A 27884-nucleotide genomic window follows, 5' to 3' on the forward strand; every position below is an offset into this window, starting at 1 on the left:
CACTCTTTTGCAGTCTTTGATAGGCTTCTATTTTGAACCTGCAGCTAAAGCTGATTTAAAGTTTCTGTCCTGGAAAATGTTATTCTTGGTACCTATCATGTCTGCCAGGAGAGTTTTTAGATTTGCATACATTTTCCTCAAAACCCCATTACATTTTTTTCCACAAAGTATATTTGAGGAGAAATCCATTTTTTCTACCAAAGATGACTTCTGAATTTTACATCAGTCAAGCCATAAATTTGCCAGTCCTCTTTCCAAAGTTTTAGAATAAATGTCGAATATACTTTACAAGATGTTTGCCATCTGCATTTTTACTTGCACTGCACTAAATCCTTTAGGAGGTCTGACCCAACTATTCCTTTCCTTTTCAGAACGTAAATCTGGACAAGCGGTATCTGAAGTCTCCCTAGCTAGGTGTCTGGCTCATTGTATTTACTGAGAGAAGTGGTAAACAAACCTAAGGCTCTTTCAACCAGATTTGTAGCCTCATCTGCTGCCTTTTTCTCCAATGTCCCCACTGACATTTGAGTTGCAGCTACCTGGTCAAAAGTTCATGCCTTCATTTCTCGTAAGTTAGATATTCAGCCCAGATCCAGGGCTTGCTTTGGTTCAGCTGTGCTCAGGAATTTCCGTACATTGAGACCTCCCAAGAATTTAAGAAGCTGGGGACTCTGCCTCATATGTAGAGGAATGGATGGAAAAGATAACATTGGATACAAAAGTTATGTACTCACCATAATAAGTCTGTGTCATATTCTGTCCATTCCTCTACTACCCCCCACCACCACATCCCCATCCATATTTCGTTAATTGAAAATAGTGTTGCTCGTCTCTGATCTTTTTCTGGGACAGATCTAACTTAATGCTGCTAATGATTTAGCTGGTCTTGCCACAGTGCCTCACCTCATTTTTTTTTTTTTTTTGGATACCAGTTTAAATAGCTATTACTTTACAAAAACTAGAAAATCTCTTCAGAAAGGACAAACAGTCTCTGAGGTAGCCCCTACTGTGGATGGGGATTGTGGATAGGGGGAGGAGCCTGAGTACCAGATCCAAAGCTTTGAAATGGCCAGGTACGCAGCAGAGATCCATATTTAGAAGAATGGTTGGAGCATGACAGCACAGCTCTATTTTTATGATGAGTCCTTAACTTTTCTTTATACTCACCATAGCAAAACTATTCCTGGAAGGGTCAAGGCCTACTCTACCAGGGCCTTGGCTTCATCTATGACTTTTTGGAAAGGGACTGATTCTAGAAGTAGTATGCAAGCAGCTGTTGGGCTTTACAAAGCACTAGAAGCTTGATTCTTTCTCTTGGTCCAGGACTGGCTTTGCTAGGACCATTCTCCAGGGGCTCAAACTCTTCTTGCTCAACCTACCAAATGTAGTAAGCTGTGGTAATTTACCTATACAGCTAAGGCTACTGTAGCAGTCATTAATATGATGAACATAGTACATTTGTGTAAGTAAACTTTCTGTAACAGTAGGCGTTGGAATGATCACTGCTGCAGTAATAACTCCCTCATTCCATCCCCCTTGTTTTTTGTTGTGTTTATTTATGTCATGGTGTGGGTATTGATTTTTTTGTTCCCAACGTTGCCCTTTCAGTGCTTTGTCACCCTCTCTTTGTTACCAGGAAAACTCTGAAGGGCTTTTTGCCAAAACTGGTCTTTCAGTGTACTCCGTTTGAGATGCCTAACAGTTTGGGAACATGGAAGGTGCCCTGAAGCTTTGAAAGCTGGCCGGCTGTTGTATCCTTAGCAGGATATAACCCATATAGCTAAGGCTACTGCAGTAGTGATCATTTGAATGTCTGTTATGGCAAGTTTACTTACACAACTGAACTTTCTCTCTCTCTTGAAACTGGCAAAGGGCAATTACCGCAAGCTTCCCACAGACTGGATTTTCTTACACAAGACTGGGTTTGTTTGATATACCCCACCCTGAAATCTCTAGATTTGTCTTCCTGGATGATAGAATTTTACCGTCTTTCAGCACCTTTATTTCTGAGTAAGTGCACCAGGTACCGAAGGAGGTTTAAAAAAAAAAAAATACTACAAATAATCCTACACGCCCAAGTAGAAAAGATTTTCTGGTTGATGCCATGTCAAGTACCAGGGCCCTTGATTATTTATTTGTGAGTTATCTTCTGGCTGTGAAGAGTCATCTGTCTGCTATTTCTGCTAGTCTGCCCTTGGATTCCTCCTTTTTTTTCCTATTCCCAAGTCTTAATAGTTTTTTGAAAGGCGTGTGCATCCACCTAGGAAACAGCTGGCTCTTCCTGGGATCCGAATGTTGTGCTTGTAGCTTACCTTTTCTTTTTGAACCAGCTCATCAGGCTGAATTTAGGCTGTTAACATGGAAGACTGTTTAACTTGTTCATCTGACTTCTGCTTGAACAGTATCTGAATTACAAGTTATTATGGTGAGTTAACTCTATCTCATTTTCCACAAGGACAGGTTTTCTTTGAGAACTATCCTCTTATGCCTCAAGTTTTTTTCAGTGTGTACCTTGAGCCTGTCTGTTACTCTCCCTGTCTTTTTCCAGAACCCCAAAACAATGGCGAATAATTCACACTCTGGATGTACATAGGCAGCCAAGATTGTACCTAGACAAAACTTCAGCTTTCAAGAAAGCCGATCAATTGTTCATCTACTACAAAGGTAAATGGGCAACTGGTGTCAAGATTATTTCTAGATGCTTCTGTCATTCTTACCATAACAGGCCACTTCTAGGTAGTGTTGGCGCCCATTCCACCAGGGTTCTGGCTTCTGTGGCTTTCTGGAAAGAGTTGATTGAAGTATTCTAGAGGAAGCAAGCTGGTCTATGTTCTTTTGTATTTCGGGTTGGACATGGCCAAGCACTATAAATTGTTTTCCTGTTCCAGGTCCAGAGCAGACTTTTCTAGGACCTTCTCTAAGAGGTCCTGGATTCCTAATTTTCTTCCTCCTCCCATTTTGTTTTACCCAAATAGCTTTGGTTACTGCAATAGTGATTTTATGTTGAATATAGTGCAGTTACATAAGTTAAGCTACCATAACTGTAGATGTTCTGTTAGATTTATTCTTGCAGTAGCCATCCCCTTCTTCCAGCCCCCTTCTATATATATTTATTTTATTACTGGGGTGTTGGTAGTTAATACTTGAGTTTTATTTTTTATAGCATTTTTCCTTTCGGGGAGAGAAAGCTCTGAAGCTTTTGGTACTCTACTGCTTTTTATATGCAGCTCTGGCGATTAGAGTGCATGGAAGGCACCCTTTAGCTTTGCTATTCTTGGCAGGATATAATTAGGTTACTGCAACAATGATCAATTAAAACCATCTTCTGTTCTGATAAGCTACACAATTGTACTTTGTGTCTCTACATTTTCTATTAGCAGATTCTAGACTCCCCAAACATGAAATGTTGCAAAGCAAGAGTAGTATGAAATTAGGGTTATTTTTTTAGAACATCTCTTTTCTGTTGCAGTACTAGTTTATCACCCATATTGCACAATCCAGAGCAAAAGTTATTGACCACAGTGTTCTGTTCACATTGTTAATGCGGCACTGGCATGTTTTAGGATAGTATTGTACAGTAGAGGAATACAGCTAATACTACAGGAATATTATAAAGAAATAGGGATGCACTTGCATTTTAAAAGGATAGCATATCTGGTGTTTATAAGCAGTGGTATTATTGATCAAGTGCGCTAGAAAGACTGTTTCTCCTTTCTATATATGTTGTGCTTGTGTGCATACTAGCAGTGTGAGATGCCTGCATCATTCATTGTATTCTGGTACTATGCTTGGTGCAATGATGTTTGCTTAAAGTAATGCTCTGGAACCTGCACATGGGCAACACTAAGGCTAGGAAAACTATGTATTGACATCTGTGAAATTTACAAAACTTCTGTAACTCTGTGTTGTCACCCATTTAAGGATTGTAGATAGAGAAGAAATGTGTATAGACAGGAAATTGAAGAGTGAAACCATAAGCGTTTGTAGAAAGGTATGTTTAAGTTACTGTATTTTTTTTTTTTATTTCAGTTCCGTACATCAGTTTTGTTTCCAGTGACTTAAGTGCCCTAATTTTTTTGTTATCAACATCACGCCAAGTAATACATTATATTGCAATATGTGTAGATATATATATATATATATATATATATATATATATATATATACATACATAATAAAATTGGGGAAACGTGAGATATAGCTCTGTGTACGGGGCAGGACAGAAAGTCTGTCTTAATGTCACTAACCCTACAGGTAGTGCCTAAAGCTGACAGCAAAAACAGAGGGCCCACAAGTTAATTTGTTAAAATGTAGCATGTAGGGTGATCTAACAGTGAGAAAATACACTGTTTGCAAAGGTACAGGATTTGCATATATTTAAGAGTGCTTTTTGCTTTAAGTAATCCCGAACAACCATACCTCTCAACTGTCCAGATTTTCATAGAATGTCCATATTTTTGCCTTGTATTTTTGATCTGTTCTTCATAAAATTTGTGGTTTTCTGACATCACTGAGGATTGGAGTAATTGAATAATGATATATTTGAGTTCAGACTTCATATTCTTAAGAAAATGCAGGCTAATACAAATCCTATTATTTTTATCAACTTTCTAGGTTTATAAGAACAATATTTAAAATCTGTCCCTTGTTGCCTCACAGCAAGAGGTTCTCCCGTTCGATTCTCGGCTGGAGTGCGGGGAATGCCTTCTGTGTGGAGTCTGCATGTCCTCCCCGCGGTTGGGTGGGTGTTCGAAAGACATGCGTAAATGGACTTGCCTTCGTTCAAGGTTGAACGTCGAGCTGGCACCTCGGCGTTCATGAAAATCTACTGCAAATCATTAGCGGACCGGAGTTCTGCTGTGGCGACCCCTAACCGGGAAAAGACAGAAGACAACAACAACATTTAAAATCTGTCCCTGTTTTGTGGCCTTTGTCCTTCCATTAATTTAGGATTTGTCTAGATTTCTTGCACTAAGAGGTTGAGAGGTATGCAAACACTGCAGCAATATGATTGCAGTTTGGGAGAAGTAGATTTACTGAGTATTCTGTAGTTATCTAATTTGTATTGAACAAGGTCAGAAACATCTTTTGGCATGGAGTCAACAGTAACATTAGAAATACTGTTCATCTTTGGCCCTGTAACCCACCTGGTAGTGATTGTTTTAAGGAAGTGTTTTTAGTTATTTTCTTTAGATGTGTTGTGTTTGTGACTTGAATACATCAGTTAGTCAGCTGCATGTTGAAATTTTTGTAGAAAAAAAAAAGTTGGCAGCATGCATTAGTCATAAGTCCTTGACACAGCTTTACAAAATGTTATCCTGCACTGCTAACAGGCACACGAAGCTGTACTTCAGTGTGTGTTGCCATCTGTTCCACCCCTCTATTGAACAGCTTGACACTTCAGGGGATTTTGATTATCTCTACAGATATCTACTACTACAGAGCATTTACCATGGGGCGAGCCTAGTCATGGGTTTCTATTGGCTTAGTGTACTCTAAAGCCAAGTTTACAGTGTTTTCAGTTACCTTTAGCCCAGTAGGCAGTAGAGTTGGGACTTAGCATGTGACTATGCCCTCAAAGACCTTGACTGATGAAGTACCAGCTGAGTTAAGTGTAATTAATTTTCCATAGCTTAGTTGTGCTATCCAGTGTGTGTGTAGTCACAGTAGCTGTAACATTTTCTTGCTGGTGTTTCTTTTCAGTCTGCTTTGATTTCCTTGAACATTGTCCTTAGGTTATTTTTTTCTTTTTGAGATCAGAAGAGTTCCTGTAAAATCAGGTGACAGAGGAAAACAGTTTGGTGAAGATCTCAACGAAGCGTCAGAGGGGTCAGTATGTGCTTTGGAGTAGGCTTCTGGTTATTTTCAATTTGACTCAACACTTTCTGCTGCTTTAACAGCATTAAAAGAAGTATTCTTTCACTTCCAATTTTGTTGCAGTTGCTTCTCAAAAGAGAGGATTGGGTTACTAATTTAATTTAACGTGTCTGCATCCACTCTACTGTAGATGTTTCACTGGGTTCTCTATACTATTATACTAAACTTGTGTGTGTCTTATGCATTGAAATTGAATTGTTAAAAAGCTGATTGTTTTATCACTTGAGGGCCTGTGTGGTACAACCTTAAAAATGTATGGAGGATAGTATCCTGAGATGCTTGTGTAAATATACATGTATTCTTGACTTGAAGTCCGAGTTAGCTAATCTAATTTGTAAGTCATTATGGTACAATGTTGATATCAGGCTTGTAGGCTATGAGAGATGCTGCTTAGATATGTGGTATGCCTGGAAAAGTACATTACCATGTATTTGAGTCTTATTGGTGGCTGCAGTTCATATTCACTTGCAACTTTATTTACCACAGCTGCTTGATAAACCCCTCCCTATTTTTCTGTGGTGTAGTCTGCACGAAGTGGTGTTGGGAGCAACTGCTGGGAACAAATGTACAAATCGGGGAACTGCATCCATTTCTTTGAGAGAGCAAGAGAAAATGAATTTGCAGTACAATGTTGAAATATCGAAATGCTGAACTTTGAGTACCTGGTGATTTTACTTGTGTAGAAATCTGGACTTGGGTCCCTGCAAGGTCCCTTGTTGGTGCTTGTTTGATTTAGCTCACAGGAGAGTGATATTGTTAGATTGGCTGTCTACTGAGGCACAGTGTATGTATCTGGTAGATGTATGCTTTTAGTAGGTATTTGATTCAACATTGTAAAGTTCCAACTTTTTTGGCATGTCAAGATTTTGCATTCAGTATTTTTATCTTCAGTCTACTAGTATTCAGTAAGTTGTCACTCTTGTCCAAGTTGAATAGTTTTTGTAGTAGTATCTTTTGCTGACTTAACTGTACAGTTCTTCAGACTTCAGTAATTTTTTACCCTGGGTCTGCTGAGATGACTCTCTGGTCAGTGCCGTCTTAGTACAAGTAGACTTCCTCTTATCCAGCCTCCTTTTAACCAACCAACCTTTTTTAACCAGCCTTCAGATTTCTGCTGTAGCCATAGCAACAGACAGCAGCGAAGCACACTTCTGCCTCTTCTGGGCACTTTGGAACATCTTGGCTTATTGTTTTAATTTTAGTGTTGTAATACAAGTTCATTTTTGTTTCAATATTTTGTTTGATTTTGACCTATAAATGCTGTTTTGTATGCTTTTTCTGATTACCCAGCCATTCGTTTATCCAGCCTAAGGTCCAGTCCCAGCGAGACCAGATAAGAGGGTCTCTACTGTATTTATTTTACTGTCTCTTTGTAAAAGTTAACTTTATGCAAGTCTGTTAGATGAAAGGCATATTTTACAGGGCTTTGATTTTCTTTGATAGTTGACAGTGCTGTCTTGGAAGGTTTGGTTCAGATGTTTCTGTATTGTATTGATAGCCTTCTGTCCAAAGATGACATTCTGTTGGACTAGTAATGCCTATTAAATGTCATGCATGTGAACAGTGTGACTGTGGTCTTCTAAGAGTCTACCCCATTCTGTTAATACAGACATAGAAAGCAGATGTCTACAGTGCTGTAGTCTAAAATGTCCTTTTAATTCATTCAGTCGCCATTGATTTTCAGAAGTATGTGAATGTTGTATCCCCATCATGTAAACATTGCATTTCAAAATAGCGATTTGCAGGTTATGTAGGGTGCCACTTGCTGCTTGAATCATTTATGTTCTCATAGCAATTATTGATGAAGTCAAGTGTTTTACTAGGAAGGTTGCAAATGAAGTGGAATGAAATCCTTGTTAAAGCTTCTTGGTTTCTTTCACTGTACAATTGCCACTGGGGAATTAATTGTTACTGGATGGCTATATCGTGTCTTGAATTCTCCTAGTTCAAGATAGTTGCCAGTGTTTTTATCATTTTTTATGTAAAAACTTTTTTTCAAGCACGGGAAGCCTCCTGGAGTAGGATTTCTTTAGTTTTATTAGCTTGGGTGTTCTCTTGAGAAGGAAGAAATTTAGCAGTTTTTTTTTTTTGGCTGTGTAGATTTTACACTGTTTTCTGTGGTAGACAGCATTTCAAAGGCAGACTTCTAGCATGCCTGTGATTTGCACCAGACTTGTTTTTGTTCAGCTGTGTCGAATACTAGTGCGTGACATCTGTTCCTCAGGTTACTAGAGTAAACTCTGACAGACCTACTTTGGACATTTAGCGCAGCAGTCTCCAACCTTTTTTTCACCAAGGACTGGTTTCATGTAAGATCATTTTCCACGGATCGGCCATCGCACACGCACAAAAATAAAGCATAATGAAGTGCATAATAAACACAACTCACCATAATACAGAATCAGTGAGAGCCCTGAGCTTGTTTCCCTGCAGTGAGACAGTTCTATCTAAGGGTGGTGGGAGATGGTGACACCCGAAGTGTATTCTTTATGTCCACTCTACTCCGTAATTTTATTTTGGCTGCGGTCATTGTAGAAAACCCCACTTCACAAAGATAGGATGTTGGAAGTAGGGGTTTCAGTGCTTATTTTAGCAACCTTTCAAGTTTCTAAGAGTAGTGTTTAAAATCTGTCCTATTTGTGGCACTGTTCAGATTTATTGTGTGAGAGGTATGGTCGAGAAGTAGAAAACCTAATGGAAACCTTTTTCTGAATCTATCAGCTTTCTAAGTTTATAAGAGCAAAATATAAAATCTGTCCCTATTATGTCGCTCTGTCATACCTCTCAACTGTCCAGATTTTCACAGATGTCCGGATTTTTCCCTTATATTTTTGGTCCGTTCCTCATAAACTGTGTTTTTCTGGATTTCTGTGACGATTAAGTGAGGATTGAGGTAATTATATAATTGCAGGCTTTTGAGTTTCAGACTTCATGTCCTTAAGAAAATGTATGGTAATACAATACCTTGTATTCTGTCAACTTTCTAAGTTTTTAAGAGCAGTATTTAAAATTTGTTCCTATTTCCAGGGCTTTGTCCCATTATTATTTTTGGCTGTGTCTGGATTTTTTGTGCCCAGAGGTTGAGAGCACTCTGTCCGGAGTTATTGTGAGAGAGGTTGTGAGAGATTGTAGAGATACAAGAGGTACACAAACCTCGTAATTGATGCTGCTGCTGTTGCCAGGGATTGCTCTCATTCCTCTCTGTCTGTCTTGCATACACAGTCTGTTCCATTTTCATGCAGGCATTCACACACAACACTTTTTTCAGTTTCATTTATTTTTATTTTACACTCGCTAAACAGAAAAAGCGCTGCATAACGAGTGTACAAAACTGGTTGATCGATCTCACTCTTCACTTTCTCATATACACACACACAATCTCTTCTGCTTTCACACACACGCACACATTCTGCTTTCATGCATGCACTCACACAAACAAGATCATGGTCACTCTCCATTGATCTCTTATACACACACACACACACACACACACACACACACACACACGCGCGCGCACACACACACACACACACACACACACACACACACACACACACACACACACACACACACACACACGCGCACACACGCGCACACACACACACACACACACACACACACTTGCTTTGTTTTCAGTCCATGGCTAAAAGTTCCTGTGTGGCCTGGTACCAGTCTGTGGCTCGGTGGTTGGGGACCGCTGATTTAGCACACAGATTTAAAAAAAAAAAAAAAAAAAAAAAGTTGTGCTTATAAGATTTAAGTATTAAGAATTTTGCCAGCCCAGTGATAAGACATTCAATTCATAACCAATAACATCTTTTTTAAAGTGAATGATATCCCACTCTTATTAGACTTCATTGTTGCTTTTTTATATGCAATAATACTGTGCAATATTTTTATATTAATAGGTATATAGTCAAGGAGAGCTTTCAAATGGTCATGGTGCAGTGTACCCAGTCCTGTTTGTCCAAAGTGGATGTGCTGTTTGGAGTCCTGATGTTCAGGCATACATCCTGAATTGCAAAGGAGTCCAACAGGTTTCTTTACATCTGTGTAGGTGGCCAGTTATTTTCAGTTCAAAACACAGCCCATTGGTATTACAATTGTCCTCCAGTAAATGTCTGCAGTCACAGCCAGTGCCGAACTCAAGGGTCTTTCCAAGCCTGGACAAATGGCTGCTAGCAGCACCATCCAAGAGGAGTCTCCTTGCTTACAGAAACTTTTAGCTTGTTGGTATGTTTGTCTTTTGCCATAATTGCCAGCCTTGCAGAGACTCAGATGACGCCTTCAGGCTGATGTTGGTTGCACTTTGAATACCCTGATTTGCCACTCATGTTAAAATGAATAAATTTTTCTCTTCAGAGCCACTGTCCAACAGATTAACAATGTGTAGTCCATTCCTTTCTGTTGTTAAAGGCTGAAATGACTTCTGCAATCCTTATGGCTCCTCACACCAGACTGCTGGTTTTTAATTTTTTTTTGCTATATATAATGGTAAATATTCCAAGGCTATGAGTGTTGGGACTATTTATTCCTTGCCAGTACCTTCCCTCAGACTGCACTTCTTTTTTTCCACAAGGAACGTATATGTCGATCCCAGAGAAAATATGTGAAAACCCATCTGGTCATCGAAGTTATTTTTAAAGGAAGATAGTGAGTTACACTGCTTAACATGTACAGGATGCTTATTCCAGATGTTAGGAAGGTTATAAACCTGTCCCTCAATGGTAAAGATTGAAGTCCCCGATTCTAGTATTGGTGGAGCCATTGGACTTGGGGTGCAGGAGGTACAGGACAAGCCTGGTCTGTAATGGCATGGTAAGCAAGACAGATTTCCCCTCCAGTGTCAATAAGACTGAATAAAGAGCTAGAACTTCCAGCCTGTGCTGATTGCTCAGTGACATAGGTCTGTGATCTTTTTGGTTAAGAACCTTTGGTGTATTTCTGATTGTGTGGTATGTTTTGTAGGATGCTTCCTAAAAGGAGCATCATATTCTAATTGGTCTGATTAGTGCTTGAAATAAGAATGTGATTACATTTTTAAACTTTGATATTACTTTGGCAGCTAGCTATGCTAAATAGGATTTCATGATTAACCATTGTCACATGGTGGTCAAAAGAGGGAATTACTAAGCCAGGTTTTAGGTGCCTGACTACATTTTTGTTTTGTAAGATATGTTTTCAATGCAGTATGACAAAAGCAGAGGATTGTATACCAAAAGTGGTGGTGGTACAGTTTTTAGCATTGAGCTTGAGTCTGATTTTGGTACACCAAGATTTTACTAGGGAAAAGTTCATTCTGCAGGGTTTGGGTGTCAGTGGGTGACTTGACAACAAACCCCAGTTACAGTCATCTGTAGACTGTTAACCAGTTCTTTGCTCTTTGCCTAAAGATTTGTGATGTTAAGGCCAAAAAGGAGAGGCCTCAACTTTGACCGGTGGTGTACCTCAGGGCTCACTTTCATATTTCTGATGAGGTGCCTGCAACTTGCACTGTATGGGCTGTTTCAGCCAGTTAGCTATCCATCTTACCACATAGTCTTATTTTTTAATTTTTTTTTTAACCATTTATCTTTTATGTGATGTTAGTATGGGGAATGGTGTTGAAGGCCTTTTCCAGGTCAAGATATGCCGTGTACCACATGGCCACAGTCTACAACCTATATAATCCTTTCAAAAAAGTTTTAGACAAGATCTAGCTTTCATGAAACCAAACCATGGAGGGTCAAGTCTAATGTGCTTGCTAACATAGTTTGAGGTCCGCTATAATGCAGTCCATGGTAATTGTAGATAAAGTCTGTTAAAACTTAACAGTCTGTAGTACCTTAGTCATTTGTAAGGCCACCCTTATGGAGGAGCATTACCACCATGAAACCAGGTCATAGGTGTATACTAAGCTATCCACTACCAGGGCCCTTATAAGCCTAGCTGGGCAACCCAAATGTGACTCACAAATTTGATTTATATAGATGGTGCTTTACTGACCGCCTCTGTCCATCCAGAGGTATAGGAGCCAGAGACGGTCAGTAAATCACCACCCATATAAATCAAATGTGTGGATCACATTTGGGTTGTATGGCAAATCATTGCCCTCATGCCCTCAAACTCCTTCTGCTAAGGCACTGGCATCCTCTGGGTCCTTTTACAAAGGGGTGGATGCAAAGGTCATACTGGAAGGTGTCACCTGTATACACTTTCACTAAACATCATAGGGTTGATGCCTTTTTGAAGTCTAGAACCCCATTCAGTAGGTTAGTCATTTCTGGCCTCTTAGGTAGCTCTGCTGTTTATTAGCCAGCCACCCTAACATTCCCTTCAGCGCTGGAAAACACCCACTAGTGAAGAATACTGAAACAGTGCCCGGGCATGGTATAGTTGTTTAAGAACTTAACATAACAGTAGATCTCCCACTGATCACTGTTAGTATTCCTTCCCACCCTTCTTCCCATCCTATGCATATTTCTACCAGCTCTTTCCAGTTTCCCTTTGTTCCTATCCTGTGGACAAAACCCTAGAACAAGGGGGCTTCCGTACCACTCATAACTGACCACCCACTTCTAAGATGTCTTCAGGCCGCTGTCTTGGAGATGGTCTGAGGAATTATGCTCATAAGTTTGTCTGTATACCGTTATGCTTCCTGGCTGAGGTCATGGGTCTGATGTACGATCTTGGGAAAGTAAAGCTGTGGTACCCCAGCCAGACATCAGCAGTTATAACCCTACTACTTAAGAATACTGTAACGGTGATCAGTAGGACATCTACTGTTATGGTAAGTTCTTGCAAAGCTGTGCTTCCTTGGTTAGCACTTTCAGTAAAATTATCTGTAGAGATAACGTGGAGGGGTAAGAGGTTCCAGTATTTCAGGGCTTTGGATAGAAGTAATACCTGTGAACTAGGCATTACATTTGCTTGAAAGGATGTTGTCAGTGCATTTTAGGTTGGAATAGGAGGTGTCATTATGAAAAAGTTCAGAGCAATGTTAGGGTGTGTTAGTTTTCTAATGTAACTAAAAGAGGAATTTGATGTCCTTTTCTCCTTCACTGTAGGGTTACAGATCCAGTCCTCTGATCCAATTTGGCCACAATTTTCATAGACTTTGGTCCCAGTCTCGCTCCTTCCTCTACCCACAATGCCCTGTACTGTACCCAGCTTCCTCAGATCTCGTATGCTGCCATTGCTGACTGATGTGGTTCTTCAGTCTCATTTGAGAGCTGTATTTCAAACTTTGCTTAACAGTTAAGTTACATATTATATTCTTCTTTTTACTGCATCTGGACCTCTCCTCCCACTAGTTTTTCACAGGTGGGTTTTTTTTTGATGCATTAGTAGTGTTCTGTATTTAGTCTTCTGCTTGACCGCTTAGACAGTTCCTTCTCTCTCTGTCGTTGTTGAGCGAAAAAAAAAAAAAAAAAAAGATTTTCTCCATTTCTTCTGGTTGTATTTTTTTCTTTCTGGTGTTGCTTCTTGTTCTCTGACATGTCAAACAAACCTCACAGACTTTAAGTGCTTTTTGGAATTTGGGCATAAAATACCACATTCTGATGCTCACAGTAAATGCATGTACTGGTTGGGTTTTGAGCATATGCGGTCAGCTTGCGACATCTGGGAAGGGTTTAATCCCAGGGCCATAGCTGCCCACAGAAACTAATTTTAAAAGGACTCTTGCCTTCATCTTCCATTTCACCAGGGGCCCAACCCCCCTCAAACTCTTCCTGGCTCATCAGATGACAAGAAGCACCCTCAAGTCTTTGAAGACTGCTTCAGAGCCACCTACAAAATTACTGAAATCTACAGATTTGAAGTTATCAGATCCAAGACCTATCTCAGCTCCAGTGGATCTGAAGTGTTCCTTTGGTCTGACAGGCAGTGCTTTAACTTTGCCATCTCCTAGACATTTAGCTGCCAACTCGGATCCTAGCTCCTGGGGTCTGAGAGTTTGGAGCCGAACTCCTGAATTGTCCATTAGGTCAGTGTCCCCACGACCTTACCACCTAAAATTCTGCTAACTCCAACCAGCCATTCCAGATCATAGTCAGTGGCCTCCTCTAGACTACACCCCCCCCTTTTTTTTTACACACCCATAGTCCGTTTAAATGGCAAGTCCTGGCCTGGTTTAAATGAATCTGTTTTGATTAACAGCGTTTCGAAGTTAAAATCACCTGATAGTTGTTTTATGCATTTACAAAGTTTTTGTAACTTAAGATTTAATGTACCACTATTACTTTTTAGCAGTGGCATTCTGTCTTACTATGGGTGCGTTAAAAAAAAAAAAGTATACTATGGGTGTGTATATTAAAAAAAAAAAAAGGGGGGTTGTAGTGTATATTGATGATAGATTGGTGCTCACTGTTTTAACTTTGATGTGAAAAAAGGCGCCATTTTAACACACTGTTTAAACAACAGTGTAGCTTTCAGTTATATCTGATGACGTTCCTTGTAACTATATACAATTTTTGGAATGAAAGCGCTTATCTATATTTCATCTGGATTTTATTGGATTTATTCTAGGAGTAAAGCATTTCTATTGTCAAGTACTGGTGGATTTTACATTTGTTTCCAGCTGGTTCCTGCTTGCTAGTTTTGTTGGCTGTAACAGTTTCTGTTTTTCTTTGGTTTTTCAAGTTATATACTTACCATAACTTGACATCTGAGTTGTTCATTTTCATTTTTCCTTGCCTTCCCTCCCAGCCATCCCCCAGCCTTTGAGTTTCTGTAGGATGTGTAGAGTTTATAGGAACATTGTTCCTTTTTTGAGCCTCTGGGTTTTTTCTGTTTCCTACTGCTTGTGAGATGTCTTCATCATAAAAGTTGGATGTTCTTCGTGTTTCATTGTTGCAGTCATCACATTTGGGTTCTCTGCTTGCAGTAGCCCTCAGTCGGCCTGATTATCAAAGTTGGGTCTTGCGTCAGTTGCTGTCTCATCTTCCATGACGTCAGGTAGTCAGGGGTATAAAGCATGCAGTCGACGCCATTACATCTGTCTTTCTTGCAGTGCGGTGCCCGAAGCAGAAGCAGTTGGGAAGCGCCGGTCAGCCGACTCTTGAAATTTTTGTTTTTTGAGTTTCAGAACCGAAGTCTTCAACTAAGCTAAGTATCCCATTGGGGAAACTTTATCTTGCTCTAAACAGAGGTCAGTAAAAGTTAACAATTGTATTTCTTGTGGAAAGCAAATACCTCCTAAAGATTTTCATTCGTACTGCATTCCTTGCTTATGCCCAGACCACAACGTAGCTCGCTGTCGGTTTTGTGCCTTTTCTATTCGTCGTCCATTTATTTACGCTTCTAAATATTTTGGTACTCTATTCAGTTATCCAGAAATGGCTTTGGTAAGCCACCCGACTACCGACATTCTGAAAAAATGCAAAGATAAAGACAGAGACACTGCATAGGTCCAAAGCTGCTGACAACGCTTCTTGTAGGTTAGTCACCAGTACGCTTGTACTCAGTGAGGCGCTTTCGCAGCCCCTGATACCCGCTACTTCAGATTCGCAGGCCTCTACTGAGATCCATTTGGAGTCCGGTATGCCGAGAGATGCTTCAACTGTGGAACCTGCGGATGTTTCTACCTTGGATGGGTCCAGAGCTGCTGTGCAGGCACCAGCTTCTGAAGGTGTATTCAGGCCTACTGACTTGCATAATAAACCAACGCCATCTTCTTCTTCAAGGCCTAAAACTGGATCCATGCCTAGAAAACTGACGACCAGACCATATGGTCAGGCCTCTATGCCTAAAAAACAAATAAGAATGGCTGAAGACCTTATTACTCTAATCAGTGGAAGCCACCCTTCCCCCTCTGAGACCTAGGACTGATTTTCCTTATGATTCTTCTGATCAGGACTCTGAAATTTCTGTTTACCCTGATGACCAGGATTTACCCTTATCTGTCTATGAGGATTCTGATACAGAGGACTCGATTTCCTCTGCTTCCCCTTCAAAGTATTTCTCTTTTGGTGAAACCTTGCATACTCTTAGGGAGTATTTTCGCTGGGAAAGCCAGTATTACTCTGACTCTAAAAAGAGGCTTAGGGATTTCTTACTCCTGCCCCAACGCACGCCTTTAGCTATCCCCCTGTACTGGACATTGTTGATGATGCCTTCTTGGAATCTAGCTTTGCCCCCTGACTCTTTACCTCCTGCTCCTTGAAAACCTGATAGGTATTACAGGGTTCCTGACTGTCAAGTTCCTCTTTAAAAATCCTACTGTGGATCCTGAGGCCATTTCACAGGGACCCAAGGGCATTAAGGCTACTACTGCCAAAATCCTACCCCCTCTGATAGAAATTCCAGGGCGCTGGATAGATGGGGTAAGAAGGTATACAGTTCTGCAACCTTGGCCATTAGGGCCTTAAACTGCCATTTTCATATGTTAAAGTATCAGCAGCATATTATTGGATTGCATAAACAAAAAATTATGTTGATTCCTGACTGTGCTGAAAATAAAGATTTACAGGATTTAATGCTTTCTGCTGAACAGGTTGGAAAACATGCTTTGCAATGTGGTTTTGATTCATTAGAGGCATCTTGCAGGGCTGCTGTCACTGGGTCTGTACTTAGAAGGCATGCTTGGCTTAAGGAGCAATCTTTGACAGATCATGTTAAAGCTAAATTGCTGGATGCTCCCTTAAACCAAGACCGCCTGTTTGGCAACAAAGCAGTAGTAGTACTTAAAAAGATGGAGGAAAAAGCTAAATCTATGCAAACTGTTAAAGATTTCCTGCAAGTACAGCCTCCAGGATTTAGTAGGCATTGGCCCTCTAAGAATTGGTCCTTTCCTGCCTCTTCCAGGCCTTCTCAGTCCAAACCCAGAACCAGCAGAACACCCAGGTTTCAATCCCAAGGTACTCAGAACTAAGCAGTGGGGGGCTCCCACTTCCATAGCAGGGAGTAGTAAGACTCCCCCCTATGGTAAACTGTCTCAATGACTTAACTTTAAAACTTCCAAGCCCTGCACAACTGACTGTTCCTTTAGGGGGAAAGATTGCCCTGCAGGCAAAAAATTGGGAGCTCATTACCTAGGACAAATGAGTTTTAAATATAGTTTCCCAAGGATACAGATTCCACTTCCACTCCTTACCAACCCCAATCAACCTTTCCCAGAAGAGGAAAGGGGACAAGGATGTCCTTCAAGGATGCATCTGCAGTCCTTACATTTGGGTTGTCCTGCCTCAGGCAGCCCTTCGGTCGGCCGGATTCCAAAGTCTGGGTCCGGCGTCGGCTGATGTCGCCCTTTCCCCGACGTCAGAGCGCCTGGGGTATAAAAGCGTCAGCCGACGCCATCTCCCTCTGTCTTTCTTGCCGCGTGGTGCCCGAAGGAGAAGCAGTTCGCAAGTGCCGGTCGGCCAGCTCCTGTAACTTCAGCTACCGAAGACTTCAAAAGCTAAGTACCCCCATTGGGGACTCTTTCTTGCCTCAGCCGATGTCGGATCAAACGCTTAAAGTTAATAATTGCTTAACTTGTGGGAAACAAATACCTCATAAGGATTTCCACTCCTACTGCCTCCCCTGCCTAGGCCCAGACCACGACGTCTCGACCTGTACTGCCTGTGCCTCCTTCAATCGACGCACTCTTAGGCATCGGGCGGAGTTTGCAGAGGAATTTTTTGGGGCTAGTTACTGTTACAATATGCCGTCGGAGACTCGGACTTCTCATTTAACCGAAAAACGGAAGGACAAGGACCGACACACACGGACCGTGGTTTCGGCTGAAACCACACCTAGGGCCTACCGCGAGTGTCTCTGTCTCGGCTGAAACAGAGTCCTTGGTACTTCCGACCGTCGAAACCGCACAACCGACAACCTCGGCCCCGGAGTCCTCTTCTGAGTCTGTTATAGAATTTCCCTCGGAGACCGGTGTTCAGGAAACATCCGACACCATTCCCCTAGACAAAACTACGCCAGCACGTGGAGCAGCCAGGCCTCCTGCATCCATGTCCATTAAGGCATTCACTAGGGCTAAGGCTGCTAAGCAGCCAAAATCTCTGCCTCCCAAGGCAATTCCTCAGGGATCCACTACAGGTTCACAGATTTTAAGCTTAGCTGAGGACCTTATCTCCTTAATTAGGGGCTCTCAGCCACATCCGGACAGGGGCTCTCGACCTCCTCTAGACAAAAGGCCCAGGGTTGAGCCCACTGATCCCCAGTCCTCTGATGAGGCCTCAGATGGCTCTGCTCTATCGGACTACCAGGAGGAGGCCTTTACGGCCTACGAGGATTCTGATGCAGAGGAATCTATTCCCTCGGCCTCCCCTCCTGAAGAGCTGTCCTTTGGGGAGACCCTTCACTCCATGAGAGAGCATTTCCAATGGCAGGGCCAGGAATTCTCCGATTCCAGGAAGAGATTAAGGACTTTTTTGCATTTACCTCAGCATAGACCTTTGGCTATTCCTCCTGTTTTAAATGTCATTGATGATGTGTACTCTGAGTCTAGCATTACCCCTGACTCCCTTCCTCCGGCTCCTGTTAAACCTAATAGGTACTACAGGGTCCCGGACTCGCATCATTTCCTTTACAAGCTGCTGACCCAGAAACTATTTCACAGGGCCCTAAAGGGGTTGCAACTGCCACTACCAAAAATCCACTCCCCTCTGAAAGGGAGTCCAGGGCTTTAGAGAGATGGGGTAAAAAAAGTGTATACTTCTTCCACTCTTTCTATGAGGGCTTTAAATTGTCAATTCCATATGATACAGTACCAAGACTATTTGTTAGATGAATTGCATAAAAAACTGTCTTCACCTGAACCCTTAGATCGCAAGTCACTTCAGGATCTGGTACATAACTCACAACAGGTTAGCAACCATTTCTTGCAGTGTGGTTATGGTGCATTGGAAGCTTCATGTAGGTCAGCAATGACAGGGGCAATCATACGTAGGCATGCTTGGCTGAAGGAACAAACTCTGCCAGATCATGTTAAAGCAAAGCTTCTGGATGCGCCACTGGAAAAGCAAAAGTTATTTGGCTCCACTGCTCAGGAGGTCTTAAAGAAATTTGAGGAAAAGGCTAAATCTGTACAAACAGTCAAAGATTTTCTCCAGGTCCAACCACCAAGATTCAGTAGAAATTGGCCTTCTAAGAATTGGTCCTTTCCGGACACAGACAGATTTCAGAGAGGCAAGAACAGGCGTGCCAGAGGTAGAGGGCAAGCTAGAGGCTCCTACAGAGGACGTCAATGGCAGCCTCCTAACCAGAGAGGTAGTGCAGGACCTACAACTGCTGCACAAGGACAGACCCAATGACTTCACCTTGACCCCGCCAACCAGGGCTCAATTGGAAGCACCTTTGGTGAAAGCTATCTTTATTCTCAAAAATTGGCACAGTATTACAAGGGACAAATGGACACTGCAAATAATAGACAAAGGATACAGGTTCCATTTCATACATTACCAAAAAGAAAAGGCATGCCAAACCTGCCACCGAATCAAAGGGCAGAGGCTTTAAAACAAATTTCCAACCTATTGCAAATGAAAGCTATAGAAAGGGTTCCTCTCACAGAACAAGGCCAAGGATTTTATTCAAGACTATTCCTTGTCCCAAGAAAAGAAAAACAATGGAGGCCTATTCTCGACTTGTCCGCACTGAATACTTATCTCATTGTGCCAAAATTCAAAATGCTGACCCTACAGCAACTCCTTCCCATGCTGGGCAAGGGGTCTTGGCTGGTAACTCTAGACCTCAAGGAGGCATACCTGCATGTCCCTATCAGACAAAGTTGCAGAAGACACCTCAGATTTCTTGCAGGTTCAGAGCATTATCAATTCTCAGCATTGCCCTTTGGCTTATCTACTGCGCCCAGAGTATTCACAAAATGCCTGGCATCAGTAATTGCACACTGTAGACTTCAGGGGATTCAAATATACCCATATCTGGATGACTGCCTTATACAAGCGGACAGCCAACAAACTTTGGTAAAACATTTGAATTATGCCATCCGCCTACTTCAGGCCTTGGGATACACCGTCAACATTCACAAATCAAGACTTGTTCCATCCCAAAGAATAACTTTTCTGGGTGTGAAACTAGATACAACCACCCAAATGGCTTTTCTCACAGAAGAAAAACAGACAACTACCGGATTACTTCGAAAATCTGACAAAAGAAACTCAGCTGACTGCAAGGAATATCCTGCAGGCCCTGGGTTACATGGCATCTTGCATTCTTCTGATTCCACAAGCAAGGCTGCATATGAGGAAACTACAATGGTACCTAAGGAGTTTATGGTCTCAACACAGTCACAGCCTAGAAGCTTTGATACCACTCATTCCATGCCTTCAAAAGGAATTTCTGTGGTGAGCTCAAGCAAGCCAGTCAAACAGGGGTCTGCCCTTCAGCAAACCAATAACCAGCCAAACCATTACAATGGACGCTTCAGATCATGGATGGGGAGCACACATGGAGGGCAGATGCATCCAAGGACTATGGTCACAGAAAGAATTGCGCATGCACATAAACCAAAAGGAAATGCTGGCAGTGATACATGCAATCGAGGCCTTCAAACTTTCTGCATCAAGGCCACCTGCTAATAAGTTCAGACAATACCACAGTTATGTGGTACATAAACAAGCAAGGAGGTACCCATTCCTACCCTCTTTGCAGGCTGGCAATGAATCTTTGGGAACTTTCCCTAAAACTCAATATAGAGCTGCAATCCCAGTTTGTGCCAGGAAAAGACAATACACTGGCGGACAGCTTAAGCAGAAATATCATGGATCCACACGAATGGATGCTGCACCCAGACATCTTCCTTCAGATAACACAATCATGGGGGAGGCCGGACATAGATCTTTTTGCCTCCCACCACAACCATCAGCTGAAGAAATTCTGCTCAAGGACATACCACCCACAAGCATGGAAAGTGGCCGCCCTCTCTTTCAGCTGGAATACTCTAACAGTGTACGCATTTCCACCTCTTCCATTAATGATCAAGGTCTTACTGAAAATCAGGACAGAGCAGCCAAAAGTGATTCTGATAGCTCCGGACTGGCCAAGGCAGCACTGGTACCCACTGTTAAGGAGCATGTCACGCACGAAACCATGGCCTCTACCACAATGGCCACTTCTTCTGACACAGCACAATTACAAAACTCTGCACTCCAGCCTGAAAACCCTGCAGCTGACAGCCTGGAGAATACCTTAACTCCTCACCAGGAAAAGCTCTCCAAGAGAGTGAAGGATATCATCATGGAAGCTCACAGGCCTTCCACAAGAAAGGCATATTCAGCAAAATGGAAAAGATTTCACACTTGGAGCACCGCAAAGGGCCTAGATGCGACAGTGATGAACATGGCACATATCCTGGAATACTTGGCAGAAATGCTCCACAATGGCCTTTCTTACTCTTCCATAAAAATTCATGCTTCAGCAATTTCAGCAGAATACAATACTGATCCACCTGTCTTCTCTCATCCTCTCCTAAGGCAGTTTCTAAGAGGAATTAAAAACATCAATCCTCCAAGGAAACCACCAGTGCCTACATGGGACCTTAACTTCATGTTGGAAAAACTAACTCTACCTCCCTTTGAACCAGCAGCATCTTCATAACTACAGTTCCTGTCTTGGAAGACTGCCTTCCTTCTGGCCATAACCTCAGCAAGAAGAGCATCTGAATTGCAGGCCCTCATGGCAGTTCAACCATTCCTTATTTTTCATCAGGACAGAGTCTCATTGAGAACCAGTCCTTCATTCATGCCAAAGGTGGTATCCAGGGTCTCATTGAACCAAGCTATTCACCTGCCTACCTTCTTCCCAAATCCACAAAACAAGGGGGAGAAACTTCTGCATACCCTGGACATTCACAGACAGTTGCGCTACTACTTGGACAGAACTAAGACTTACAGAAAAACTGACCAGCTGTTTGTAGCTTATGCTGCTGGTATACAAGGAAAAGCAATTTCCAAACAGACAATTTCAAAATGGATAGGGAATTGCATTCGATTCTGTTACTCTTTTCATGGCAAAACTGTGCCAGGTACAATTAGACCTCATTCCACCAAAGCCACAGCCACCTCCACAGCCTTCTTAAGAGGGGTGGCTACCAAGGACATTTTAGAAGCTGCTACATGGAGCTCCGTGCATACATTTTCCAAGCATTACAACTTACCCTTATATTCCAGATTCAGAGCAGGCTTTGCTACGGCAGTCCTACAAGGCATTTTAGCTACACCATCCTTTGCTTAGATCCTACCACCCCCAGCTTGGCTATGGTATTCTACCCATATGTAAGGACTGCAGGTGCATCCTTGAAGGACATAGTACAGATGTTATGTGATCCTATCTCGCCTACATTCTGTACTGATGGGTTCGGAGCCGATCCCTCGGCTCCGACTTCACGCTTATGCTATAGCGAGGCCTCTTATTGGCTGAGCTATCTTTATCCCAGGATGCACCACCCTAATCCCCAGATCTCATTTGCGCTAACAAGCTTAGACGTGGTCTCAACTTGGCTGGGCTAAGTACTATTTATTTAGGCTTTTTCCTGTCACAAATTTCTTTACTTTGAACCCAAAAGCTGTTTTAACAGCTATTGTTGTTATATTAGTGTGTTTGGTGAATTTCTGTTGGAAAATTCGTGATTTTTTTAGTCGGGGAAGGTTTCCCGTTTGAGTTAGAGGGGCCTTCCCCTGTTGCTTTGCTGCTTATGTTTCTTTCTTGGGTCAAGTACCCGTTTAAGTTAGAGGGTCTTGACTCTCTTTCTTCTGTCTAACTGTCTAGTTTAAAAAAAAAAATATATATATATATATATATATATATATATATATATATAAATTTGTTAAAGTTGTTGGACTTAACTTTACTAAGTTAGTGTGGTTTTTTCACTTAGGTTCTGTGGTAAAGCAGTTATGTCTAAAGAACACAAACCCTCCGGGTTTAAGAAATGCACGAGGTGTGGTTTTAAAATGTCCATAACGGACGACCACTCCTCGTGCGTCTATTGCTTAGGTGCTAAGCACCTACAAGAGTCATGTAGTGTGTGCCATGCGTTCTTTTCTAGAGTCCTCCAGGAGAGGAAGAACAAATTAATCCTCAAGGGATTAATCAAGCCTTCCTTCGAGGCTTTATCTTCCTCTCCATCTCCTTCTAAAGAAGAAAGCGTCGGCTCCGACCAGTCTGTCGGAACCGACGCTAAAAATCTAAGCAGACTTCTCCATCGGCTCCACGGACTTGAGCCGAGGTCGAACGGTCTGCCTCGATGCCTCCAGCCTTGACCCTCTGGTTTCGAGCCGAGGTCTGGGACATCGAGGCGGGTCACCCTCATCGGCTCCACTGATATTGGAGCTGATAAGGGTTACCGGCTCAGACTCTTCCCCTCGGAGCCAAAGTCCTTATCGGCACCGAGGGAAATTTCCTGAAACCTTCCTCGGGCCGATAGTTGTTGAGTCCATTCGGGCGGTCCCGAGCCTTCGAGCCGATGGAGAAATCGGTTCGGGCCGATCTGTATCCTCTAGATCATCCAAGATGTCTGATTCGCCATCGACAGGGTGCTCCTTGACTCTTCCAGTCTCCAGTGTTCCAAAAGCTAGTGTCGGCTCCAGCCCAATTGGCTTCCGGCGGTCCTCCCGACTGTGGTTCCTCCTCCAACAGCCGGCACCGTTGGAGCGGTGCTGGTGGAACCTGTGGAGGTGTTAGGGTCGGCCCGACCCTTGCTCCAACTCCTGATCTTGGGTCTGAGTTCAGTACGGACTTCTTCGGCCCTGGGGAGGATTGATGCTTTCGGTCCCAAGTCTCCCTCTTGGTGGTCGGCGGGAGTGCCGTCCACTGTCGTGGCCCAGGTGGGACCCTCCCAGGATTCTGGTGGTCCCGCCTTCAGGGCTATGAGGAGTGCATTAGCCAAATCTTCCTTGGCTACCTCCACGGTTTCCCAGCTCCTTCCCTGCATAGGAAACTGGGTGGTTGGCAGTCCCCTGTCCTTAGACAGCGGAGCCCCGGGCCTCAGGTTACCCCACTGGGGTTTCTCCCCTCCTGGAGGTCCTTCTGAAGCCTCTTGAAGAACCCCCACGAAAAGATCGTGCAAGAGGAAGCACGTTGACTCCTGATGAGTCTCTGACATCTGACACTGATCACGATGATGCAGAGGGTCCCCTAAGTCGTCCTTGGATGATGTCACCTTTGCAGACATACTGGAAGCCCTAAAACAACGAGGCTGGGAGTCCAAACCTCCCTCTGCTGATGAGTCGGTGTTCCTGAAGGCCTTCGGGCTCAGCCCTCCGCCTCCTGGGTGTCTCCGCCCTTGACGAGCTCTTGGATTTGATCTGTCGAAGGCGTGGGAACACCCAGACTCTGTGGAACCGGTGCCTGCTCGTCCGAACAAGTTCCTCTCGGCCCCTTGATAAAGAGTTCCTAACTAAAGGTGTGGCTGTAGATGCTTTGGTGGTGTCATCTGCTACCCAGCAAGATGTAGCAGAGGCTTCGACGTCCGTCCATCCTCCTAATAAGGAGTCTAGGAGCATGGATCGATGCAGGCACACCCTCAGTTCAGCGGCCTTTACACTGAGGTCCTTGAACTACCTTACGCACTTTACCAGATTTCAGAGGGATCTGATTAAGGAGCTATCCGATACCCTCTTGGGTAACCTGCCTGAGGAGCTGGCCCAGACGGTTGGCTCTCAGCTGGCTACAATGTCGTCCATTTCGAACTCGTCCATGAGGCTCATTTCTTATGCGAAGGCGAGTAAGCGCAGTACAGGCATTGCTCTACGGAGACGAGCCTTTCTCCGCCTGTGTCAGTTCGCGGAGGCCTTTAAGTCTTCATTTGCAGACGCCCCCTTTGATGGGTCCTCCCTGTTTGGACCCAAGGTAAAGGACACACTAACCCGCTGTGAACAGGAGGGTAAGACTCTGACTGCCGTAGGGGCACGATTTTCCACTCCCTTTCGGCCTTATCCCAAGGCTAAAAGAGGAGGGAAAATGTGGTTCTGTAGATCTCAGAAGCTTTACCCCTCTCAGCAGGAGGATTCCCCTTCCAGAGGCAGAGGAGGGGGAAATTCTTCCGGAAGACGCCGTCCCAGAGGCGGCAGAGGCCCTCGCAACACTGGAGACCATGAGTCTTTCGTGGCTCTTCAGCCTTTCATAGTCCCTGAGGGATTGCCCGGCTGTGCTGCTCGGAGCCAGTCGGGGGGTCTCGAAGCACCTAAAGGCCTGGGAGGGTATCACTCAGGACCGATGGGTGCTTGGATTATCGCCGGAGGTTACTCCATCCCATTCTCTCACCCCCTCAGTCCAAAAAATCCCGGACCCGCCACCCAGTCAGCGGGATACGCAGCCTCAGAAGTTTCAAAGCTGCTGCAAAGGAATCATCCAACGGTCCCCAGACCAGATCGGATTAGGGACTTACTCAAGATTCTTTTGGTGCCAAAAGACCGGGGACTTCAGGCCCATTTTGGACCTCAGCATCCTAAACCGTTCAGTCAGAAAGTCCAAGTTCGAATGGTCACCCTACAAACCATTCTCCCATTGCTGGAGAAGGGTGTTTGGATGTGCTCCATAGATCTCAAGGGCCTATTATCATATCATGGTACATCAAGCGTCCAGGAGACATCTGCGCTTCAGCCTAGGAGGCAGTCATTTTCAGTTCGATGCGCTGCCCTTTGGTCTCACCACAGCCCCCAGGGTGTTCACCAAGTGTTTGGCAGTCGTGACTGCTCACCTGAGAAGTCTAGGATTCCAGGTGTTTCCGTATCTAGACGACTGGCTCCTAACTGCCACCTCCAAGCATCTACTTCTGCGGAGCCTACAAGCCACTATATCACTGGGCAATTCCCTTGGAATCACCTTCAATTGGCCAAAGTCTGTATTGCTGCCATCTCAACGAATAAGATTCATAGGGGTAGAGATAGACTCAAACCAAATGCGGGTCTATCTACCTACAGACAGGATACAAACCATACAGGCTCAAGTTCGAGCCTTACTTCCCAGATCCAAAGCTCCAGCCAGAATGGTCCTGCAGCTATTGGGATCCATGTCCGCCACGGTTCTTCTAGTCCCCTTGGCAAGGTTGCACATGAGAATTCTCCAGTGGCTTCTTTCAGCTCAGTGGTCCTTTCAGGAACTCCCCCTCAGTCACCTTGTATGGATCACGGAATCTTGCAGACGGGACCTTCGCTGGTGGCTAGTGCCCTCCAACTTGGATCAGGGACGTCCCTTTGTTCTACCTCCTCTGGCGGCCATTTTGACCACGGACGCCTCCCAGACGGGGTGGGGGGGGGGCATTCCCTGGGCAGGTCAGTCCAGGGCAAATGGCATCCGGAAGAGACTTTGCTTCATATCAATATCTTGGAAATGAGGGCAGTACTTCTGTCCCTTCAAGCCCTTCACGATTATCTCCCTCAGGGTGTAATTGCTGTTCACTCAGACAACATGTCAGTTGTTTGGTACCTGAACAAACAGGGAGGGACCAGATCCTATCCTCTTTGCAGAGAAGCCATGAGAGTTTGGGAATGGGCAGTCTCGACCAAACGCTTCCTAGTGGCTACTCACATACTGGGGAAGTCCAATGTGATAGCCGACAGATTGAGCAGGACCATCCTCTCTCCTCACGAATGGTCTCTGAATATGACAGTTGCAAGTCAGATTTTCAGCGAATGGGGAGTTCCATGTTGCGACCTCTTGACTCCTCTGAATGCGTGCAAAGAATTCTTCTCCCTAGCCCCAGCTCCGGGGAAGAGCCCCATGGACGCATTAGTCCATCCTTGGCCCACCGGCTTGCTTTATGCCTTCCCTCCAGTTCCTCTCCTTCCCAGAGTGATTCAAAAGGCATCTCTCTTGGGGAGCAAAATGATCTTAATTGCTCCTTACTGGCCTCGTCAAGTGTGGTTCCCCTATCTTTGAAACATGCCCTGGAAGGTCCATGGTTCCTGGATCAGATCCCAGACCTACTGGTTCATCAGTCGGGACTATTCCACCAGTCCCTACACACCTCCTTCCCTCCAGTTCCTCTCCTTGCCAGAGTGATTCAAAAGGCATCTCTCTTGGGGAGCAAACTGATCTTAATTGCTCCTTACTGGCCTCGTCAAGTGTGGTTCCCCTATCTTCGGAAACATGCCCTGGAAGGTCCATGGTTCCTGGATCAGATCCTAGACCTACTGGTTCATCAGTCGGGACTATTCCACCAGTCCCTACACACCTTAAAATTGACGGCTTGGCTCCTCTTCCGACGATAGTCAGGAGTCATACATTGGATCCAGATGTTGTACACATATTATCTTCGGCCCATAAGTCTGCTACAAAGAAACTGTATTCTAGCAAATGGAAAAGATTTGCTATTTGGGCTCAACCGGGCCTGGACCCCATTTCTATTCCGTGGCAGAAGTACTAAAATTTCTGACTTCTCTTTTCAATCAAGGCTCTTCAGTTTCTACCATCAAGGTACAATTGGCAGCAATTTCTAATTTTCACGAATCCATAGACCCACCTTTAATGAGCAACAGATTGTGCAAGACCTTCTTGAAAGGTGCTGCTCTATTAAGACCTCCGATTTCTCATCCTGCACCTCCATGGGATCTCGATATAGTGTTGCACGCCTTGACTTCTTTCCCCTTTGAACCGACAGCTACATGTGATCTAAAGTTTCTATCATGGAAGACAGCTTTTCTGGTGGCGATTACTTCTGCCAGAAGAGTTTCAGAGCTTCAAGCTTTGTCAGTAAAACCCCGTTTGTTTTTCACAAAGACAGAGTATCCCTCAGACCAGATCCTTCCTTTGTCCCTAAAGTTTGTTCTACTTTCTGCTTACAACAATCGTTAGAGCTTCCAGTTTTTTTCCCAAAATACTCTAACAAAGCGGAGTTCATATTCCACACACTAGATGTCCACAGACAGTTACGTTTTTATTTAGACAGGACCAAACAAACTAGGAAAACAGATCAGTTGTTTGTATCCTTTGCAGATAACAGATTGGGCAACGCGGTCACAAAGGTCACTATTGCCAAATGGATCAGAGACTGTATTAATCAAGCTTATTTTTATTCTAACAAAGAGCTTACCACCCGTCAAGGCTCATTCTACAAGGGCTATGGCTAC

The 27884-nt window shown here is 43.6% G+C and overlaps 1 protein-coding gene across 5 annotated transcripts in view; it reads left to right on the plus strand.

The window, feature by feature from the left end:
* Positions 1–5588: 5588 nt before the first annotated feature.
* ACSL1 (acyl-CoA synthetase long chain family member 1) overlaps positions 5589–27884 on the plus strand; it is a 1450848-nt gene continuing 1428552 nt past the window's right edge. For 2 of the 5 annotated variants that reach the window (XM_044089833.1, XM_044089830.1), the window contains exons 1-2: positions 5728–5829; positions 6691–6693. The gene's annotated coding sequence lies outside the window, so the exon portion shown is untranslated. Of the gene's footprint in view, positions 5608–5727; positions 5830–6690; positions 6694–27884 lie in introns of those variants that run through there. The other 3 variants (XM_044089829.1, XM_044089832.1, XM_044089831.1) reach the window with 3 other exon arrangements.

The sequence above is a fragment of the Protopterus annectens genome, chromosome 12.part0 (assembly GCF_019279795.1).
Source record: "Protopterus annectens isolate FY-2018-M chromosome 12.part0, PAN1.0, whole genome shotgun sequence".
Taxonomy (NCBI): domain Eukaryota; kingdom Metazoa; phylum Chordata; order Ceratodontiformes; family Protopteridae; genus Protopterus; species Protopterus annectens.